This window comes from Anthonomus grandis, chromosome 6 (assembly GCF_022605725.1).
Source record: "Anthonomus grandis grandis chromosome 6, icAntGran1.3, whole genome shotgun sequence".
Classification (NCBI taxonomy): Eukaryota; Metazoa; Arthropoda; class Insecta; order Coleoptera; family Curculionidae; genus Anthonomus; species Anthonomus grandis.
The window spans coordinates 13,187,142-13,195,041 of NC_065551.1; the positions used below are offsets into that span (position 1 = coordinate 13,187,142).

At 33.4% G+C, this 7,900-nt stretch overlaps 1 long non-coding RNA gene across 1 annotated transcript; it reads left to right on the forward strand.

Annotated features, from left to right (window-relative positions):
* Positions 1 to 1,447: 1,447 nt before the first annotated feature.
* LOC126737021 (uncharacterized) lies at positions 1,448 to 4,103 on the forward strand. Its single transcript, XR_007660855.1, has 3 exons — positions 1,448 to 2,269; positions 2,325 to 2,497; positions 3,681 to 4,103. It is a non-coding gene; the product is annotated as an uncharacterized LOC126737021 (long non-coding RNA).
* Positions 4,104 to 7,900: the final 3,797 nt, after the last annotated feature.

Here is a 7,900-nt window from a genome sequence, read left to right on the forward strand (position 1 = left end):
ATCTTTTAAAACACCATTGGGGGTCAGTTGCTTAATATTATTTCGTCATATTTGTGCGAAATATTTTTTGATATATTTAATAATATTATCAAAAAGTAGATGGATACATGTTTTAATTTTTTATCAATATCTATGTTAACTAATGTATCTACAATTATTTACATAAAAATGCCTTAGACCCGGCTAATTATTATATTATTATTAATATTGTTATTATAGAACACCTAGCCGACTTTACTCAAGCAGCCAAATGTTAACATCGGCAACATGGCTTTCAGTTCCGCTTTCATTTCAGTTCTCACGGGACTTAATGGGGATCGTTTTAATTCCTCTTTTAAGTGAATGTAGTTATTATTAAGAACTTACTAAGCCTTAGTAATATCTCCCAGCCAGTGTCGCTGTGTTACAAACTATAAAAACAGTGATAAATAGCCAGCCATACACAGACGTTATTTTGCACGGTTAAAGGTCGGGGCACACATATCCGTACCGAGACCACACCGTGCCCGCAGCGTAGCTCGGCCGTGTCTCGGTGCGTTATCTCCCAAAACACACATCTCCGACACACGAGCGCATCCCGCATCGCATTGGACGGTCACGACGCACTTCAAAGTATTCAGTTTGGATCGAAACTTAATTGGGTTGGTACATTAAATTTATTTCAAAGAAAAATGTTCTCGAAATTTGGTAATGATCAACAAATGCAGTATTGGCAATACGAGAACAACTAAAAGATTTCTTTAGTTCTGTAGAGGGCAGCGTAGATTGGCAGGAAAATCCCACAAAACAAAGACGAAAATCCCAAACAACTAATGTATAATCTAGTGGTAAAAATATTGGTAATTAAACTTTGTAACCTTTTCTTATGTAAATTTAAAAACTAAATAAAAACCTAGTATATTGAGTAATTTAAATTTGCGTATACAACTATCGTTACGAGTTATTTAAGTAAAAATCAAATTAAAATTTTTGAATAAAAACTTTAACTTGAAGAAGTTTTATTTCGAAAAATTAATTAATATTTTTTTATGCTTATAGAAGTACCAACCTTAGTTAAAATTAAATAAAAGCTTTTCAAAAAACCGCATGTCTCCTATCCTAAAATATGAATTAGAACATTTTCTAGGTCATTTTTTTACACCTGATCTTACACACCACTTCAAATATCAACCTCAATCTTCGTTTGGTTTTTGTAAAATGGGCTGTAATGCATTTTAGAAAAAAGAATCAATTTCACGGTGTATAAAATAATTACAACTGGAACAAACTATAATAGCCGCTTACTAAAACAAATTCGCTCATCTAGACAACCGGATGTTGCCAAAATCTACCTAATATACTACAAATTATTTAACAATTTTTCGATTTAAATTTATTAAAAATATGTTTTATAAATTTAGACCCACCTTTTATGTTCAATTCCAAAGAAATTTTCTTCTACACTCTGTCCTTATAATCTGTATTCCTATATTTTTCATTTTTTTAATCATACAATGATAGAAACTTCCTTACTTCCTCTATTAACCTTTCAATTTCCATTTTGAATAGCTAAATTTTATTGCTCGTTCGAGACCGTACAGCGCACCGTCACCGTTGAAAATTAAACAAAACTTTTCCCACTCGTCACGGATGCGGTGCGTGCTACATGCTCGGGCACGGTGCGCTGATGTTAAGACTTCGCCATATGATTACTATAGTGTTGTTGACAACCGAGACACGGCCGAGCTGCGCTGCGGGCACGGTGCGTCCTCGGTACGGATATGTGGGCCCCGACCTAAATCGTGTCATCTCTAAAAACACGTGGAAAATCATGAGCGTGAGTGTTATGCGCACGCAAAATGATAGATCGGGAGGAGATTTTAAACGTGCATTCCGTTGGAGTGTGGGGAGTACTGCTTACGTCGAGTTCTGTACCCACACTCCACACCACCACGTCGGGGTCTTTTAAAGTTACTACGTATTTCAAGTAGTTGCTATTTTAGATTTTTATTATGACTGATATTCGTCACGCCACCAAAGAATTCTTAACAGAATTCATAGAGATCTATAGGTCTCATCCAGCATTGTGGAAAGTGAAATCGAAGGAGTATGTGAATAGAAACTTAAAAAATTTGGGATATGATGCACTAGTGCAATTTTATCGCAAGGTCGATCCAAATGCTGATCGAGACCTTGTCTCTAAGAAAGTTCAATCGATAAGGGGTGCGTTTCGAAAAGAGCTTAAAAAAACTGAAAAATTTAAGAGAAGTAGCGCTTCTAGTGATAGTCAGTATGTGCCAAGTCTCTGGTATTTCGATTTATTAATGTTTACCCGTTTCCTACAGAGAGTTTTGATACTGTGGCGAACAGTCCGTCATGCTCCGAAGAGACCTCTGCTTTTGAGACCGGTGATAACCTTGAGGAAAACGCTACACAAAATAGCCAAATTTCTTCAGTTGAAGAACAACCACGTCCTGCTTCTAGAAAGGAAAAGGAAAAAGGTGAAAGCAATGAAATGGTTAGTATACATTTTATATTATTTCAGTTTTATTTATTGCTGACAATTTAGTGTCCACTTAAACTTTATATTTTATTTTTTTTTGTAAATATTCAAATTTAAACTATAAAAAAAAAATATAAACTAAGTTATAGAATTGTTCAGGCTTTTCCCTTCTTTAGCATGTCCTCTTGCCAAGGTACCTTCTCCACTAAAGTAGGTAACATATTTATCGCGATTTGATTTTGCTGATAAATAATTACTCTGACGTACAGTTCTTAGACTAACAAGTTGTACTTTACTTTCTCGCCATTCGGCATTGTAAATCATTTCGTGAGAGGTTGCATTTACTGAATCCAACGCATTCCCACTAACATATGATCTTGCTTTTCTCTTAAAAAAGTTATGAAGTACACATATAGCCATTATAAAGTAACAAACTTTATGAACGGCAACGTTTATAGGCGTATGCAAAATTCGAAATCTGGCTGCAATCAAACCGATAACATTCTCAACAACATTTCTTCCCCTTGATAATCTGTAATTATATAATCGCCTTTCATGAGTAAGATCCCTTTGTGGAAATGGTTTTAAAATATGGTATAAACACAAAGTTTAAATTTGCAGTAGTTTCCGTAATATGAGATAAATTAAGTCGATCTGAAATTAAATGCCTGAAAAACGTCGTGTATCCTATTCCACCATCTGATATTCGACCATTTTTTCCAACATCAACATACAAGAACTCATATTCTGCGTTCACGATCGCCATTAACACAATACTATAAAAGTTCTTATAGTTATAATACAATGCGCCTGTATTTGGTGGCAGAAATATGCGAATGTGTTTTCCATCGATGGCGCCTCCACAGTTTGGTTTCTGCCATTGTGAGTTAAAGCCTTCAGCAACGATTCTCCGTCTTCACTTGACGGCATCTGAAATAAAAGAATCAATACGAAATTTATTTTCATTAAGTTACAGCAAAATTATTAAAATGTTGTTAAGTAGGTATTACTAGTATTTTTGAACCTTTTGGCTAAATAGCTTATTTAGAATTAATAAAACCAATCAAATAATTTTTTTTAATTGTTGACGTTCCAACTTGTATTAACTTTTATAAAACTGACTAAAACGTCTTCAACTTTTAGTTAGTCTTCTCACACGGCATGTTTTTTACCATACAATGATTTTTTTATTTTACAGATTTTCACAACACCTGTCAAAAGAGCAAAGACGAAGGTGACACCACATGAGATGCAACAGCAAATATTTATGAAAAGTTGCACGGACGCATTGAAAAACTGTGATGAAGAATCAGAAAGTACAGCCGTCGGGAAATTTGTTGCCACAAAAAATAGAAAGTTGAATGGGAGTCAACAGATGTACGCTAAAACCCTGATTACAAAAATATTACATAAAGCTGCTCTAAATCAATTAACTGAAGACACTAGTATTTTCGACCTTCAGTCTCAAAATCGAAATACTTTTTCTTCGCCCAGATTGCTATCATCAATAACATCTTCACCAGCACCATCATCTGGAAGTCTGGAACATCAGGAGCAGCCACAAAATGCAGGACAGTTGATGTCAGATTTTTCAACGTATTTTAACATGTAAAATAACTGATATAAGCTTGAATAAAACAAATATTATAAAATATTATAAATATTCTAAACTTACCTTAAAGTAATCCTTATGTAATACCTCATATAGAGCCTTGCATGTTTCGGGTATGATGCGTCCTGAAGCTTGAGCAGATATTCCTGTAGTGAATTTAAGATTTTCATAACTACGTCCAGTAGCAAGAAAACGAAGAGTGGCAATAAGTCGTTCATTGGCAGGTATACTTTGTCTCATTGCAGTATCTTGTTTACTAAGATATGGTCGCATTAAACTCAGAAGTTCATCAAACGTATTGCTCTCCATCCTTAAGTAATTTTTAAAGTCGCCTGGATCATTATCTCTCACAAATGCGAGATTCACATTCTCGTCAGACAGTCACATTCTCGCAAAAGCGACATGTGACTATATTTTTCTCGCTCAGCCAGCCATTTGTTCTGCCAAATACGTCGTTTTTTCTTTTTATTTTTCGTGGTTTCCATGGCCAGAACCGCACATGCAACAATACAAATTTTTCTCTTTTTATTCATTTCACAGTCAACAAACCACAAACATCGAAAATTAACTCGAACTACTCAAAGGCATAGCGTAACTCGTCGCGCAACGAAATTTCACGTTGAAAATTTGTGCATGATCACATGCAGTTTCAAACGACACGATAAATGACACTTTTTGCCCACACACATACGATTTTTCCCTTGACACTGATGTACCACGCGCAATCACATGCTAAAATAACTGCTAAATCATTTGGATACTTTTTCAAGTGTATGGTACTGACGGTCTTTTTACCATGCCGTTCTTTCATGCATGAACATCTTAACACGCCACGATTTTTGAAACGAAAGAATATATGTGTATGGCCGACTAATGGTTATAAAGACAAACATCTTGTTTGTAAACAGAAACAGGTGGAGCCGGCCCGGCCGGCTTCTTAAGTGGGTCAGTGTGCTGTTTTGAGTTTATTGATTTTCAAGTTTATTTTACATATCACTTTTAAGATTTTTGTGTTGTGCTCTTATCTGTGTGATTTGGGATTGTTCGTGAATATCTTGTGTTCCACTAAAACTAAAAACTTATGCCTAGATTAATGATAAACTTAGAAGAGCCAAGGTTAATGCTTTATTCACATCAAAAAATGTAGGTTTTGTTTTATTTATAAACATATTTGGAGGAAATCTGGTAAGGAATACCCATAGTATTAGTAAGTATAGGTAAATCTATTAGCTTTATTTATATATAGGAATTCATTGAAGATTTTTTTTGCCTTTTGAAACATGCTGTTTCTGGATGTAAATCTAATTACAAACGTAGTTTAAGAGCAGGGGAGGCAAGTATTTCTGTTTTTGACTTCCCCAAAGATGAACAACAAACATTAAATGGCTAAAAGCTATACCTAGAGATAATTGGGCTCCTACTCAATAATCTGTGGTATTTTGATCCAAATGATATTATCCGTGAAGATGATTATCTTTTACCTGATGACACACTCACTAAGATTAGAGTTAAAGCAAGATTAGTCTGCTCAGCAGTGCCTCAAACTTTTCCAAATTTACCTGCATATTTAACAAAAACAGTGCCTCTTCCTAGAAAAAATCCAGACGAAAGAAATAGTGATCAACAAAAACGTAATGAACTTGCCAATGAAGAATCTAATGTAAAAATTGTTGGGGATACAAAACTATATTTCTATATACTTTAAACTTGAATGATGGTTCTGTAAATATTATTAATCAAATATCAATAGATAGCGACCTACATGTTAAAGTATTTTTAAAAAATCATGAGTTGTCCCAAAAATGACCTAAAATAAATTTTACCTTTTGAATTGAAATTAAGTAGGTGGTCTCAACTCGAAAATCTATTAACCAGGTATAAGTCTTTTGATTATTGTGAGCTTAATAAATCATACTCTTTATCTCTAGAAAAGTTTTATGACTTCATTAACCAAAATTCAGATTTTTTAAAACAGGCGTTAAATTTATTAGAAAGTTCTGATTCACACAACTTTAGAGGATGAAATAAAATAGTGACATTTGTAATCGAGTAATACTCTTAATAGACCAAATAACTTTACTTATTTTAAAGCAAAAACGTTATAGTGTATCAACTATAATAATGTCTTTTATGTTATATATTATATCCCCTTGCGCATATGAATTGCTTAGCTTAGAGATTATTTTAATCTACCCACCAAGATGTACCTACAGTATCTTTTCTGACTTCAATAAAACTAACGATAATGATAAACACCACTAATTATTTAAACATTGTATTCACTTCTTTAGCACCGACTGAGAAAGTTGTTAATTTATTAATTGATGCAATTTATATAACTAAAAGACTAGACTAAGGGAAAAAGTCTTATTGGTGTTGCTTCAAATAACAATTTTTTAGCATCAACCGTCTTAGCATTGATGATTTGTTCATTTTTTGGAAATTCTGCTGAAATTGTAAAGCTTTTACCATTAAGTTGATTTAAAGGGGCAGAAATGGTTCCTATTACAAGAAATGTGATCTCTTTGGTGCAAAAAAATGGTTTTCAAGTTTTGGATATAATAACAAACAATCATAAGATTAACCAATCACTTTTTAATAATTTAACTAACAATAGTTATTTTTTTCCAAACCCACAGAATCCTAATTGTAAGATTTTTGCCACCTTTGATTTTGTGCATATGTTTAGAAATGTAATTAATAATTGGCGGAAGTTAAAAAACCTTGATAAAAAGCAAATATTAAAAGAAATAAATGGTGTACTCCAATTAAAGGACCAAATGATGAAGCTGTCCGATTTAAAAAAAAAAGATTTCTTGGCTAGATGCATGGCAAAAACTAGAAAATAATAATGGTTGCCTTACAACTGATACTCGTTCTGCCATGCGACACAGTGTATCTGTTTTTATTGAAACCATCAATTATTCATTTGAAAAATTTCCAATTTCATACATCTTGCAACAGAAAAAATGGAAAACAGATTGGTAAGTAGGGGAGACTGGCCTAAAATGACATACCACTTTATTTTTGCTTATTAATTTTTTATTCTTTTAATGTAAACATACCAAATCATTAGTAATTTATAATACTAAAGGTTTATAATAAGAATATAACCTAATTTTTTTTTTAATAAATGAATAATCCTGGCAAAAAAAATATAAAAAGAAATATGTAAATGACATAAATAATAATGTAAAATAAATATATAAAAAAAATAAATATGTAAAAGAAATATGTAAAAGACATAAGAAACTTACATAGGTACATAAGGTCATTACAAGTTAAAACTAACAAAGTTCACATACATATTGTTTGCTTCTTTTAGAAATACCAGCACACTCACAATTTGCCCATTTCGAGCACGATTGACATCTAACCCATGTTTCCTTGGACTTGGACATAGAGTACAAACTGTTACAATATAGGCAGGGTGGATCATCTTCGTCGTCTTCATCTTGAAACGGCTCTTCATTATCAGAGTTTTTGTGCATTGGGACAAAGTGTTCGGATGCTACTATGACAGCCTTACGTGTTATGCGGTTTTTACTTTCTTTGGCAGCTTCTTTGATTTGAATAACTTCTTTTAAACTTTCAGGGCTTTCAGCTAAATGAGTTACATTTTTTTTTGGTTCGTTTCGCGGCTTTGCGAAATTCAGCAGCTTGTTTTTCCGCTTCTCTAGCTTTAAGTTCCTCTAATATTGGGGTACTCGTAAGCACTTTGGTTCCTTCTGCCTTCCGCTTTCTTGGGTTTGCTTGTATCTCGGATGAACTTGGAAGAGGGGAAATGTCTAGTGGGCGAATAACTG